Source organism: Filicampus tigris, chromosome 21 (assembly GCF_054856515.1).
Source record: "Filicampus tigris isolate MCC_2025a chromosome 21, RoL_Ftig_1.0, whole genome shotgun sequence".
NCBI classification, from domain to species: Eukaryota; Metazoa; Chordata; class Actinopteri; order Syngnathiformes; family Syngnathidae; genus Filicampus; species Filicampus tigris.
Genome location: NC_141237.1, coordinates 4,180,461 through 4,194,918, shown reverse-complemented (window position 1 = coordinate 4,194,918; position 14,458 = coordinate 4,180,461). Strand labels below are relative to the sequence as shown.

Below are 14,458 nucleotides of genomic sequence, written 5' to 3'. Positions count from 1 at the left end.
TAAGAGGGTAGAAATCTACCAAAAACAAACGTAGTGAACTTGCTAAACATAACAAACAATACTTATTTTTTCCAGATGACTAATCCTTTGATGCTGACTGAAACAAGATTTAGCGAGGTGCCTGTGATACTGACGTTTCCTTACAAAAGAGCGACCTCGCCATGGCTGTTGTCTCGGAAGCTGCCGGCCAAAAATCCGTCCGCATTCTGCCCCGTTGATGTTTTCATTTACATATAAAGTTATGGGGAATGTCTGCATGGCTTTCATAGTTATTAGCCTGTGCCTTATTACGCGCTGCATTATTGGAGAAGTTACTGCCAAAATATTTGCTTCTCGCAAGCCGTTTATTTATGCCAGAGCCTTGCTGACGTGAGCTCGTTCGTGTAAGAGGCCTTGACATATCTGAGATGACTGCTTTGAATGTGCACGGGATGAAAAAAAAACAGTTGGAATGAAAGTCACCAGATATTGCGGAACCTCATAAATTAAATACGCTGAAACAACCAACATTTTAGTAGTAAACTATACCATATTTTACAGAGATTGCACAAAATGAAGACATTGTGGCCATAACAGAAGATCTGACGTTTATTTGTTTGTGATTTTTTATGAGGAAACCAGCAAAGCAGGATATTGCCGCAACTGTTTACACTTAAATGCAGCATCAGCTTCGGATCGTGGATTGATTGTGTCTGGCGTCAGCAAAAGCCCCCCCCCGCACACGCTCGCTAGCTAGCTCGCTAGCTCGATACACCACTTTAACGACCCAAAAGGGAGTTTTCTCACTAGAACTCCGTCCGTCTTGTCGCGTGTTTGCGAAAGTCGGTCTGAGGTGTCAGAGCACCCTCGTAAAGCGCCGTCGAATAACACGGAATCATTTGGCTTGGCGGCCGTTTTGCGGCGTCGAGGAGAAGAAAGATGGCTGACGACTGATTGATGGTGATGACCCCGGCGATAAGCTTAGTCTGGAAATCTCGAGGGGTGCGCAAAAGGAATGAATTTCAGCCGCCTCGCACCTGTTTTGGCTTCTCCTTGTAGCTCATTTCAAGGAGAACAAGTATCCTGCTAATGGTTGCTAAGCGAGAAGCGTTTGCTTCTTCCCTGTAATCGGGCTGACGCCGCTTCCCCCCCAGTCGATGGCAGCCGCTGCCAAATAGCCTGATGTCACTTTCCCCATCATCATCATCATCATCATCATCATCATCGGCACAGCGGGAAATGGAATTGCTCAGTGCCCCGCCCCCCGTCCCTCCCACCCTCGGAGGAAACTAAGTATCGACAGAGAAATGGGATGGATTTCTCTGGACCTGTGACTCATGGCTTTTAGCGTGCTCAATCATTGCGAGTGCAAAACAATAAATTGTTATTAAGGGATTTACCGCAGTGCGTTGCAGTCAGACCTCACGGCTCAGCATGTCGTGCAAAGGGCGAATGAGAAAAAGTCTGATTTATTGGGAAAGAGCGAAGAACTTTTGGCATCCAAAGCAGTTACATGAGCAGGTTGTATGAAAGCATGCGAGGGATTACTCATGTAATCATATTCAGACTTTTCGCGGATAGTGTAGCGGTCACTCTAGTGGACTGTTGTTTTCTTCTCTATTATGTATTGGGCAGCTATTCAAAAGCTGTCTTATCCGTGCTTGAGTCTAAAACAAATTAGTTGACCCACGTTAAGAGTCATTTCTGGCCTTTTGACGTCTTACTTTTCAGGCCTCGCGTTACAGTAGTGACTGATGCGTAAATTTGACATAAAGACTCTTGAACACAGATGTAAACGTCTTGAATATATGTCCACTTCAGTGACTGATGTACTATTTTGACATCAAATTCAAGCATAAACTGTATTTTTGGACTATGTCACTCCAGAATATAAGACGCACCAGCCCAAAAAATGCATCATGAAGAAGATGGAAAAAAAACACATGTAAAACTGGACTATAATTTTACAAAAAACGAGACCAAGAACAGTCGAGCATTGCATTGTGGTCAAAGGTAGAATACTGGTTGGTTATTGCGACTTTTGGTGCTGAGAATAGTAAATCCTTGTTGTGGGGGGACATGCTAAACTAGCAAGCTAGCTGGGGAGATGGCTCCTTCTTTTGTTGTCGCACGAGGCGGCAGCAAACTAACCACACATTACCCCGACGGCTTCTTATATTTCGTCTTCTTTGTCTTCTATTTCTTCTTCTACTTGCTTTCTGTGGTTGGCAAATACTTTTGGAGCATTACCGCCACCTTCTGAAATGGCGTGCGTGCGATAATATTCAGCGAAAATTCTGATCCGGCAAGTCCAGGCTCTAATTTTAATATATACAAGTGTCATTTGATTATAAGTCATAGGACCAGCCAAACTAACAGAAAAAAAAGTCTGACATCTAGTCCGAAAAGCTCGATACGTTAGAAGGAAAAAAAACATTTTACAACCAGAAAAGAGACAAATTCAATTATTTCTTCCTCTAACTTGTCCTGGTGGTTCTTTCCTAAATGGTTTGCTGACATCCTTCGTCCCTTGCGTCATCCCGTGTCCCACGCGGCCGCCTGGAAAATCCCCGTTAAAATCACTTTAGCTATTTTTGCCACATTTTGGCTGATCTCGAAGACCAGGCCAGCGACTGAGTGACTGAAGGAAGAGAAGTCGCTCGTGGGTAATTAAGCAGTTTTTCAGCGACGCCGGTGACAAGTCGACTGCCAGAATTGAAAACGTTTCAATGAGCCAAACAATGATGGTTTCTGCGGCCCAAGGCCGTTTCCTGTGATACATTTCCTGGAAACCAAGAGCAGAAAAGTTAGGAGAGCAGCTTTGGGATTGACGTAAATGACCAGTAGGTTGACGTGTGCCGGCCATCTTCTCCATAAGAGGGCACAGGTGATGTGGCAAGGGCATGTCATGGCTCTCTCTGGTCTGGCCTTTTCCATCCATTTCCAGTTCTTGTATCGCAAGATCTTACTTCAACAAATGCAGATAAAAGTAGACATTTGAAGCCCTCAAAAATCAGCGTCAGGCACACCTTTTAAGGCATGGGCAATTTAGAGTCTTCAGTGAACCTAGCATGGATGTTTTTGGAGACGTGTGGGGAAGCCGGAGTACTCCGGGAGGACGAGGGGAAAGTCCACAGAAACCAGGACCTCAGAACTGTCAAGATACGAAGCAAGAACCTTAGAACTGTGAGGCAAACCACGACCACCGTGCTTGGCTGTTGTGCCAAACTAAATGTTAAGTCTACTCTAGCGACTGATGCGCAACTTTGACACGACCGGAGCATGACAAAAATACGCTGTGCTTCCTTTGAGCGTAGCTTGTCATTTCCACGACTTTACTCCTCATCTTTCACTCGTAGAGTTGAGTTCAGAAAATAAATGTGCTGTAAAAAAATTTCAATGCAGCCTACACGTGCTATTTTATTAGCCTCCTCCGCCCCGTAAACGTAATTGATGGCTAAGTTAGGTGCCGGAGTGTGGACAGTAAGACACCCCTGCGTCTTGGACGGAGAAGCCACCCTGATATAGTGCCGCTTGGATTCCCCCCCCCCCCAACCCCGCCGCCTCGCTCCCTCCTTGGCCGTCAGAGCTGCACAGAGGCGTGGCGGCGACCACACAAAAGAAATATTTGTCCAATCTGTCCAAGCAAACTCCCGCAACCCCCCGATGGAGGACCCCGTCTTTCCCATCGTGCTCGAGCCGCGTTCTGTGTAATTGAAAAAGAAGAGTGATGCTTGGAATGGGAGCTGGCTGGCTGGAGGTGACTCGGGGAAAATACCCGCAGAGCGTGATGGATTATAAACAGCGATAACAGTAAAACTGAGCCTCGTAAAAATGTGACGTTCAAATATATTTTCCCTTTCGGTCAAATATTTCAAGTGATGAGAGCACTGGAGAAGATTAATATCAAGTCAGTGGAACTCTGAAGCTGTACAACTAGTCGGGGTTGACACAATGATTTTTAATATCCTTGCAGATTTTTCAAATGAGAGGGATACACTTGCAAGGGGAAAAAAAATTGTATTTCTCTTTATTGTGTGTGATGGACTTAAGATGACCAACACATACGAGATCACTACCAACAATCGCAAGTCACCGTCCCTTAACTAGCTGTCTGTTGTAGTACCCAGACTGACCTGTTAGAGGTAGCAGAGTGCCACAGGGTGAACCTTCCAGCCAGAAAAAAACAAAGAAGAAAGCGTCCTAATTGGCTATCGTTCTTTTCTGTCACAGTTTTGTAAATATTCAACAGTTTACAATCGCTAAGGATAATCCCTTGGAGGCGTCCAACAATCAGACGTCAGCCTTTGCTGAATTTGATCGACCGGGGGAGAAATGTTTAGTTTGGGCTGATTGTATTTATGTTCCCTGTTTTAAATATTTAAACAGGTTTAGCATTTACAACAGTCAGTTGTGACTGCAGATGGAGTGGAGTAAAAAAAATTTCTTAACGCCACAACATGAAGGATTTTTACCAGACACCCAACAGTCGTGCTTTTGCTGCTCCAAATTTGGTCTGATTATCGGTTCCTTGTAAGGTAGGTTAAGAAAAGAAGACTGGAAGAAGTTAACTTTCACACTTGATGAGTGGTCAGGCACACCGGAGAACCAAGTCCATTTTTTAAATTATTTTTTTTATAATACGTCTCCTGTAAGTTTACTTACTTTCTTCAGGGTATTTTTTTTTTCTTCTTTAGAAATGTAAACAATTGATTTCATCATCCAGGAAGGGATTGCGTTGGACCTAAAAGGTTCCTCTGTGTATTTTATTTGTCTGTTTTCCTTTTGTTTCCCTCTCTTGACAGCTTTCCTTCTAGAGGTCGGAAGTCCCCTTTTCAATGCGGCCCTGCGAAAAGAGGATGTTGCAATGTGTGTGTTTGTGTGTGTGTGTGTGTGTGTGTCAAGTGAAAAGGGTTGCCAGGGCGTCGAAAAGCGACTTGTTTGCTCACGTCGAGACCTGCAGAATGGACGAGGACACAGATGGGGGGATTTTCTTTTTCTTCTGACCTCGACCCCGTTGCGTGTTTGGGGAGACATGGAAACCTCGGCGGGAACAGACAGGCATCCGATTGAACGCAGGAAGACGTCTGAATAGAGTGAGACGAGCAGTGAAAGTCGGGTAAGGGGGGATTATTGCGATGAGGTCAGTATAATGTGGGTTGTCTTAAAAACAGCGCCTTTTTTTTTTTTTTTTTTTTTTTTTTTTTTTTTTTTTTGCGGTACCGGCGAACCCGGTCACCCGCTAATCACGAGCATGGCTATGTGGTAGGTTGATACAGCGGTAGCGCTCTGTCCAATACAAATCAGCTGAGTCCAGGCCTTGACCTCTCCAGGCTCCGCACAGCCATAAAACTTCAAAGTGCCCCGTCTTAAGAAATCATCTGGCTTTGTTTCCCCTCCCTATTTGCTTCCCTCTACGTCGTCTTGTGGGAACCGAATGCATCCCTGCTATTTTCCGATAACATCCAGCGCTCTGCTCCAAGTATACAACACCCTGGCCTATGCTGAACCTATACCGTGGAACCTGCGATCTGTTTCCACACAAAAATAGGAAACACTGAGGACAATTACGTTTGGAATCTTTTGAAAAATGTTAACTTGTACTGGCTCCAAAATCATCACTTTTCAGGAGACACCCCAAAAAGCTACTTTGGTAAATGTAACAGAGTAATCTGAGCAGTAGTCTTTTCGAGGGGTGCCTAAAAGTCTAAATATGCCCACAGTTGAGTTGTTGGGCCAGGTGATGGAGGTTCATGTATCACAAGTGTGATTCTGAAAGTGGGGGGGGGGCAGGTCTGGGATCCCATAGTGCAGTTGTGACTTGCTGACAGGTGTAGCACTCTGAAAGGTCAAAGTTCACCAAAGGTTGCCTCAGCGATCCAAGCCTGGAAGCTCTTCTGGACGGAGTCCGACAGGGAGTTGGACTCACTTCATCTTGCGTTGGGGGTCTGCGACTTTTGTAATGCTGGAGATGTTGATGGCCCAGGTGACAGAATCCCACCGTAGAACACAACTTTGTTTCCAAACTGGGGCCCATCAGCATCCAGTCAAAGCAAGATTGGGAATGGGAGCGAGCCAAGATCATTCAAGAGGAGAGGCCCACGAGGGTGCTGGGCTGGGGGACTCCGGTTACACGTCTCTGTCACCCGCCTCTCAACCCGTTTGTCTGTTTTGGACGAATAAGACTGATGGTGACGCCGATTCAATGGAGTCCATTCGAGGCCAGGTCCTGCTGCTTTCTTTGGCTTCTTTAGAAGGAGCCTAATCAGAAACGAGGCCGTTTCAAGTCAACTAATCACGGACCGTTTTGTTGGAAGACGCTTGAGTATTTGTCTTTGCCCCTGTCGGAACTAATGGAAATTGAATCACTCAGTTCAAGGCGTATAAAATTTACCGGCAGCGTCAACAATAAACATTTGAACAACCTTAACCTCATTTGCTCCCATTGAGAGCTCTAAAAGTCAAAAGATCCCATTCAAACCGGGCGGGCAGTGAATGAGTTAACTGCCATCCAACTGTATGAAGACGATACATTTTCCGCCGTAGTTGACTATTGACGACTTGTACCGGACTGAGCAGCCTGGACAGAGTGACAGAATTTTGTTGATGCCAGACGGAGTTCCCGCATCTACAAAAGCATACTAACTGGTCGGTAGCAAGCCACGTCTTCCCTCAGTGTTCCAACGCAAACAGATTGACTTGGCCCCCTGATTGCCAACCCTCAAGGGGACCCGCTGAGGACTGATCATGTTCGATGGGAGAAAGTTAGACGGCGTACTATGCCGCCCGGTCCTCCCCGCCTCCTCCTCCTCCTCCTCCTCCAGCTGGCCAGCAGATGGGAAGACCTGTTGGCCAAGATGAGGAGAAAGGGAATGAGGAAGAAGGGGGCTGAAAGTAAATGATAGTGAGTGATAAGCACACTTGGGGCTGATGTGAACTTAGATAGCCCCGATTCTGTGCGTATGTGTGCGTGAGCGAGCGTGTGTATGTTTTGTTTACTGGTCCCCACAATGTGCAGGAAGCCAGACCATGCGGGGGAAGGTGATGACGATGTCGGAGGATGGGCAATTGAAGGGGAGCTAAGTATTACGCTTGTGTGTGTATGTGTGGGTGTCTTTTGGTAAACACACACACACACGCTGTCCTGCTTTTTATTTACTTTTTTGGAGGCCCTTCACAGAGGAAGCCAGCGGGTGTGTGGAAATCAACAGGGACTAGTCCTGCTAAGATTCATATAAACATTGGGTACTCACGTTGTCAGTTGAGAGGGTTGCGCTCTGTGTTTGTGTGTAAATGTGTGTTTTTTTTAAACTTGTACACACAGGTGGTAGCAACAGGACAGGAAGTTGGGTCATCGTTTAATCACTTAGTCGACGTGTCGTATGGACTGAATTATTAGTGAAACGCAGGTAGGGCTGGATGAAAACGTCTTTTTTTAAATCAGTTAATTCCTGTTTATTCAACTCATTCACTGCCAGACATTTTCAGACATATATATATATATATATCCAACAACTTATCAGGCTCCTGCAGAGCTTGCTGATGAGCTTCATCCTTATATCGGTAGGAAATAAACACAACAGTTGGGTTAAAAACACAAACCACACAAAAATATTTCCGTGTTGAATTTTCAGCCTAACCCAAAAAGGAAAAACTTTATTCCACTAAAAGAGGTCATCAAATATGCTTGTTTGTGGAAATATCTCCAGTCCATTACGCTGCTTAATGGATTTCTCTGCAATGTTTAATAGTGGTGACCTCACTTGGCCGCTTCATTGAATCCCGCATATTTTGTCCCGCTTGTTTGCTTTGACCATCAAGCGATCAACCTCTTCCCTCGGGTGTCCATATTGTTTTTTTATTGCAAGCCGCTACGTCTTTATGGCGGCGTAAATGACAATGACTTGTCATCAGGTTTCCTCTCCTCCGCCTCCCTGCCCTGTTCTCGGTCCTACCTTCCTTATAACCCCGTGTCTATAAAATGCTAATTTTGCCTGTCAATTGTCTCTGGCCGGGTCAGTGGAGTGAGCTGACCGTGAGAGAAAATGCTTGCCTCACGTCGTCAATGTGGTTACAAATCTCTTTACCAGTATAATCCAGTGGCGGCCTGTACAAGCTGTGCAGACAAGAGAAACACTATGAGATGAAGAAAATACGACTGTTGGTCAAATAATATTCATTAGATTCATATTCATTAATCAAATCTTAGAATTTTGGTGGTAAATGTATTCTAGGTCTGCTTCTGATAATGTTTAGGCCTTGCTGGACCTGACCGTACACCACTGCTATGTATAGTCATGCACTGTTGTCTACGTTTTTTTATAGTGGTCTGCTCTGAAGGAAATTTTTGTTGTTAGAAAACGGGCTCCACAATTTAACACGCTTCGTTTAAAGGCTCGAATAGCTTGTTGAGTCGGCCAGGTGTGTTTGTGTGCTTTCATTCTCTGTAACGACGGATGCTTCCTGTCGGGCTGATTGACCCGCTAAAGTACGCCACCCCCGTGTACCTTCGGCTAAATGTGTTGTTTGTTTTTTGATAGCCCGCAATGTACTCAAATGGGTTTTATGTTCGTCTGAGCGGCGGGTCAGAATGCACGAAAATAAACGGACATCCTTTGGGGATTGCCCATAAAGCTCAGTAGCACTAAAAGTCGTGATCCCCTCTTGTCTCATGGGGCGACCAATGTGAATGGAAAATTGCGCCGCGTTCACCAGTTGTACTTTGGTGTCCAGTCTTTTAAACACACAGAAGACATACTGTAACTCAAAAGACATTGTAAAATATCCCCGAAATAATGCTTTTGTCACTGCTATCTTAGTGATACTTAGGCATCTGGAAACATTTTGTTGAGTGTGTGAACCTGTGGTAGGTTGCTAGGTAGGGAGTGCACATGCACGTTTATTTTTGTAACGTGACAATGTGGATTTGAGCTGTTGTGAAGAATGTGAAATCCAGGACACATTAGCAGTCTTTCGCAATGTCTGCCGCTCGGAATCGTGTTGATCATCACGCTAAGGGTGATGGACCATTTTGGTTTTCCCTCAAACTTTGCCGATAATTACCGCAAGAGCCCAAACGCTAGCATAACTCATCTGCACATTTCGTTTTTTACAACTTCATCTTGGTTTCCGGCATTCCTCTCCGTGGTGCAGATTTCTTCCCATTAGCCACATGTTCAACAAAGTTAAAAGACGCTCTTGCCTTGAATTGTTGTTTCCACAACATCTGAGGGGGAAATACCAGGTTTCCGCATGCGAGTTTGTTAGTCCCAGTGGCCAAGTGTTTGTCAGGCTCTGCAGGACTTGCGAGATGTAGCTGGGCTATTGTGTTGCGTGTGATTAAACTATGCTTTGAATGTGTCAAAGGGCTTTGTACTTTGACTGGATTTAATTTACAAAGAAACTGATTGGAAATGACTTGGGAAATATTTTCCGATCCAGTCTGATGTATGCCTATGTTTTTTCTTTGACTCCTCCTTACTTTCTTTGACTCTTTCAAGTCATTGACGGTCCTAAATTGGTCCTGAATTCAACGGGCCTGTCTGGCCTTCCTCCCTAACCACACCAGGCAGGTCCCTTGTGAGCGCTTGTCTGGCTTTTCACAGCCAGTTTGGGGAGCGCCCTTAATTTACGAGTCATTTCCTTAAGAAAACACGCCGTCTGGACAAGCCCTCATCTAAGGATGCCTATTTGGAGGCGTTTGATTACAGAGCAAGGTCTGATGACAATAGCAACTTGTTAGGACTGATCAATTTAGTCTGGAAACTGCAGTTTAGTCGATGGGGAGTCACTCAATTCAAAGGCCAACTGAGACTGATTATTGCTGGGGTTTTTTGCCGTAAATCATTGGCCAAATTGTTTTGAAGGTGGTACCTACCTATTACCGGAATGGCTGTCACTTAAGTTGTTACGGCTCATCATGCACAAAGTCAGATTCTTCTAGCCGCAGTAGTTCATGTCACGTTCATCCTGTCTTCTGGTTATCTTTCACTATTTGGTTCACTTGGTTGTTGTTAGTGGTCCATACCATTCTTGCAACACATTGGCATCTCTTTGGCAAACATTAGAAAAATGCTAGGCCTCCTAAGACCTTCCTGGTCTTATGGTCACTTGTACTTTGGAGTCCAAAGTAAATACAGGAGTTGCTGATCAAACGTCCAGTTTTCTGGACATCATCGATCTTTAGGTCTCACCATGTAGTTCATGCAACACCAGCATCTCATTGGGAGACCTTGGAAAAGTGTGAGACGTCTTACACTTTTATGTCAACCATCCATGTCACCAGGTGGGTTCAATTTCCATTCCATCTCAAATTTATTGGCCAGTTTAACGTGGCTCTGTGTAGTGCCATGGGGTCTAAATAAATACAGGAAAAGCCTGTGATGCTGCACTGGAATAGTCTGAATTCAGTCAGGTTTTATTGGACATCAAAAGCTAAATGTTTGCAGTGATTCATCGCACCATAAAAGCCTTCACCAGGTGTTGTTGGACTCTGCTTGCGGTGGATTACTGCCATTTGTTCATTTTAGCCGGGGTCACGTTAAAGGGGTATCGTTCATATCTTTACGGGCTCCGATTGTAGTTGTGGCCCTCTGGTTATAGTGTTCCATCATCACATCTGGTTCTTTTCAGGGGCTCTTGGTTGGAAACAAACACAACCGAGTACCAGTGAGGAGCTGGTCCATCTATTGTTGTTTCCTGTTGTGAAGCGTTGGAAAAATATCATCCCTTTCATTTTCTTACCTTGATGCCGGGCTGGATGAATAGGCTACAGATGTCTTCTGCGCCACTTTTTATAGAAGGGCCGTACTGTCATAAAACCGAGGGGACAATGATCTTTTCAGATGGCGGCGCAACAATTGCCAGTTTACATCACACTCCTAAGGAGTTCTCCCATTGCACCCCCTTTTTTTGTTCTTCTTCTGCTGCGGTCTTTTAATGAACCTGCCATAACAGCTGTTTTTCAGTGATGATGGTCCCACTAGTTTAGCGCCTGTGTCGCACTGCGAATACTCTCCTTCCCACCAGCCATTTGTGATTTTGTAACGTTACTTTTCAATCTCCTAATTCTTGTATTTCTACGGCAGTTCATGTACAGCAATAAATCCGGTCGCTATTTCAAAGGCGCAAATGCCTGTAAAGCATTTCTATCTCAACGTTCCCCGAACGCTTCTTCGGTTAGATGGTCTTTACGTCATTTATTAACAAAATGGAGAAATGAAGTATTTCAAGATTACGTATGTACCAGCACTATTCAGCTAAACGTTTCAGCGGGGCAGTTGGGTTCACAGGGTTTATCTGCACCTCCCATTACAGATGTTTCTTTGAATGCACCTTGACAGCATCTGCAGTCCTCTCTAAACCCACTGACCACCATTTGTTTACACTCCACTACTCTCTTTCTTTTCATTTCGTAAACTTCGTCACTATAAAATAATTTCAGAAAGTGCCAAAGTTACCCTAGTACCAGTGAGGATTTCATGAAAAAAAAAAAAGCGATCCTCCCTCAGGGGTTACAGATAAAGGGGAGTCTTTACCATTGCAGCACACATCCCAGCTGTTGTATTACTGTCTAAGTAAGGTAGAAATGTGCAAAAAATGGACCACTTGTTCCATGGCAACACAACAGGCGTTTTATCAGTGGAAATAGTATACATGTTCTCGTAAATTTCCTGTTGTGCACGATTAATGACTGACAACCAGACATTAATTCGCCTGGAGGAATCCATGTCAAAAAGGAAAGAGGCCTGTTTTGTTTTTCCCAACAATACCGGCTTTCTCGTTCCCTTGTGTCCCCCGCCTCCCATTTTCGCTCTCTCTTCCGAACTTAGATATTTCTGTCTTTGGGGGCAAGAGGGAGAAAGATCTACTTTTTTGACATTTTGCCCTTCAGCTGAGGCCCATAGGCCCCCTTCTTTTTGGCTGCGAGCAGAACAAGGTTGCTACTTGTCCTAGAATCTCTGTGCCGTAAATCAACAGACGTGCTAGACTTGGAATCAGACTTTTTTTTTTTTTTTTTTAAGGCCTTCCAAAAAGAGATGTTGAGTGTGAACTACCGGTGGATTTGCTTTGTCAAATTAGTCTAGATGCCATGTGGCTGTTGGTGGAGAGCCAAACGAGTGCACTGCAGAGCATCGTTTTTCAATACAAGGATAAGTCAAGACCTGCTCTGGTAAAGAGTCCTGACAGACAATTTATGGTCTTATTTTGTCCCAAGATACTTGCTTGTCTGCATGCAACTCCAAGGCATCTGATCCTCCCAAAATTTCGGGCTTGTGAAAGTACTGGAGAGTGTTACAAATGATCCATGACCTTACAACGCCACACACTGCTTTTGACTTAGGGATGTCAGATTAAAAGTATCTTAACGATGTGCCGGGAACATTATCTCCCGCTGCAGCGACGTGGCGATAGGGAGTATGAATAATGAGCCCAAAGAGACACAACGCAACAAGCAGACGGTATTCCGATCCCGTGTTTTTCGGTGAGCTCGTCCGGGTGCTCTGCAGCTGTGAGGTCTGCGCTACTTGCAACATGTGCAGCGTGGAGCTGTCATTTCACAAAATCCTGGAGCCACATCCAGGCCGGCCGCCCGTGGGTTGCCTGTTCAAGGAGTCTTGCGTGTGGGTGTGCAGATGCTTCCTAAGTCACAGATACCAATTTTCATGGAACGCCCAGTAGGCAGAAAGAGGGAGAATAGGAGAAATAATGGAGGCTTGGCATTTCAGAGCACTTTGAATGCCAGGCGGCTCTGATTCTACCTCCAAATTTAGAACAATTCCCAGTTTAACTTCCCTTGTGTCGGTTCTTCTTTTACATCGACAAGTTTAAAAGAAAGCCCAAAAATTCAGACCAGGCTAGCGACCTACTCTTATCTATGACACAGACCAGCGTTAGCTTCTTTGGAGAAAATTATCCCCTGTGCAATTTGCGCCTACTCAAAACTGCTGCTACCATTTAGTTTTTAAAAGTGCAAGTAAGCCATTTTACGGCCTGTATTCTGGATTATCTGTTGGCAACTGTCTTTCCCAGAAATTTTGGTCACACATCTAATTAATTGTTTTGTTTTTCTTGGATTACTCTGGAATTCAGGGTGAGGCTTCAATCTGAATGAGTGTTTTTTTGGGGGGTTTTTTGTAAATAAGTGGTGTCCTGAGCAGGCACTAGTGCTCCTGGTATTCTTGGTTCAGGTTGCACTTCCCCAGATGCTTCCTTAATCTCCGAGTCACGTTCAAATCAGCTCCAGTAGAGCCGCATAACAAAAGATAGCCTCATAACCCTGCCATCAAGTGACTCTAATGCCTTGACTTTTTTTTTTTTTCTGGAAACTGAACGAGAGCTCTTCTAAATGAAAATGATTATCTCCAAGAACTGCTGACGTGAGCTGAAAACCTTGGCCTGGGAGATTTCACACAATCGCAGTCAGATTAACGGAGTAGCTCAGTGCGCAGTCACTACGAGAATGAAGTCAGTTGAGATGACAGTGTTGCTGTGATTTTCCACGGGAGCCCTACAACGTCTCCTAGTTGGACCGCACCACACCAGAGGGCCGTTTGTCAAAGCTTTGGCAAGAAATGACTACTCACTCCAGTGAGTTTGATCCCCTGCGAGATAAGGACAGGCTTCACGAGATTGGATTACCCCCACTCTCGCCCCCCTCCTTGCCAGCACAGGACTAGAGCGTGATAGAATACCTCCCATCGCCTCCTTGATGTACAATGTCTAAACTTTTCCATGCTCCTATATCCTTGATGCGGATTGGGTGTTATTCTAGCCTGACTACAGCTGGAACGCTTTTCCAGGCCAAACTGAGGGTGTGAATGAGCAGCTGACCCATAATTTCACATTCCAACTTTAAGTGTTTTGAATTAGCCCCTGCAATTGAGGGGCTTTTTAATCTGTCTCTGCAACTTTGATGTCTTTCTGTTGCTTGAATGTTGGACTACAGTACACTCGCGCTCGTATGTATTGGTTGGCCTTCCATTTATTTGTTTTTCTTTTTAACTTTTCTTCCTGCGTGTCTGCAATTTATCACGCTAAAACGACCTGGATCCTTCTCCTCTATGCTAACCCTCTGGACTCTTTATTACATCTTAAGATGCAGTTTTTCAGCAGCGCACACATTACCACAGTCTTATATTCCGAAAGGCTTGTTGAGTAACTTTTTGGCGACCTCCGCAAACTCTCACATAACCCAAAAATAAAATATCTTCAACATGAAGGTAGACGAGAGCTTGCAGACACTTTTGCTTGTCAACATGTGTTTTCTTTTTCTCCCCGCTGACCTCAAAGGATAGCAGTAATGTTAATGAAACCAATTTTCATATAAAGACGGCCCTTTTAGCATCAGTAGCATTTTGGACTCTGAAAAGCGGCCTTTGAAGTAGCCTCTGGTTATTTTTTCTGCTTGACAGATCAGAGCGGCTTCGCAGGAATCTTAAGGGGAAGTGCCCCGCTGCCCCAGGTAAACGCTAACTCG

The 14,458-nt window shown here is 44.8% G+C and overlaps 1 protein-coding gene across 8 annotated transcripts in view; it reads left to right on the top strand.

Moving 5' to 3' along the window:
* The window catches only part of sulf1 (sulfatase 1), a 63,508-nt gene that overhangs the window by 1,713 nt on the left and 47,337 nt on the right, over positions 1–14,458 (top strand). Inside the window, exon 3 of one of the 8 annotated variants that reach the window (XM_086020290.1) lies at positions 4,885–5,098. The exons of 6 other annotated variants lie outside the window; for them this stretch is intronic. The gene's annotated coding sequence lies outside the window, so the exon portion shown is untranslated. Of the gene's footprint in view, positions 1–4,784; positions 5,099–14,458 lie in introns of all 8 variants that reach the window. One more of the 8 variants, XM_086020289.1, reaches the window with a different exon arrangement.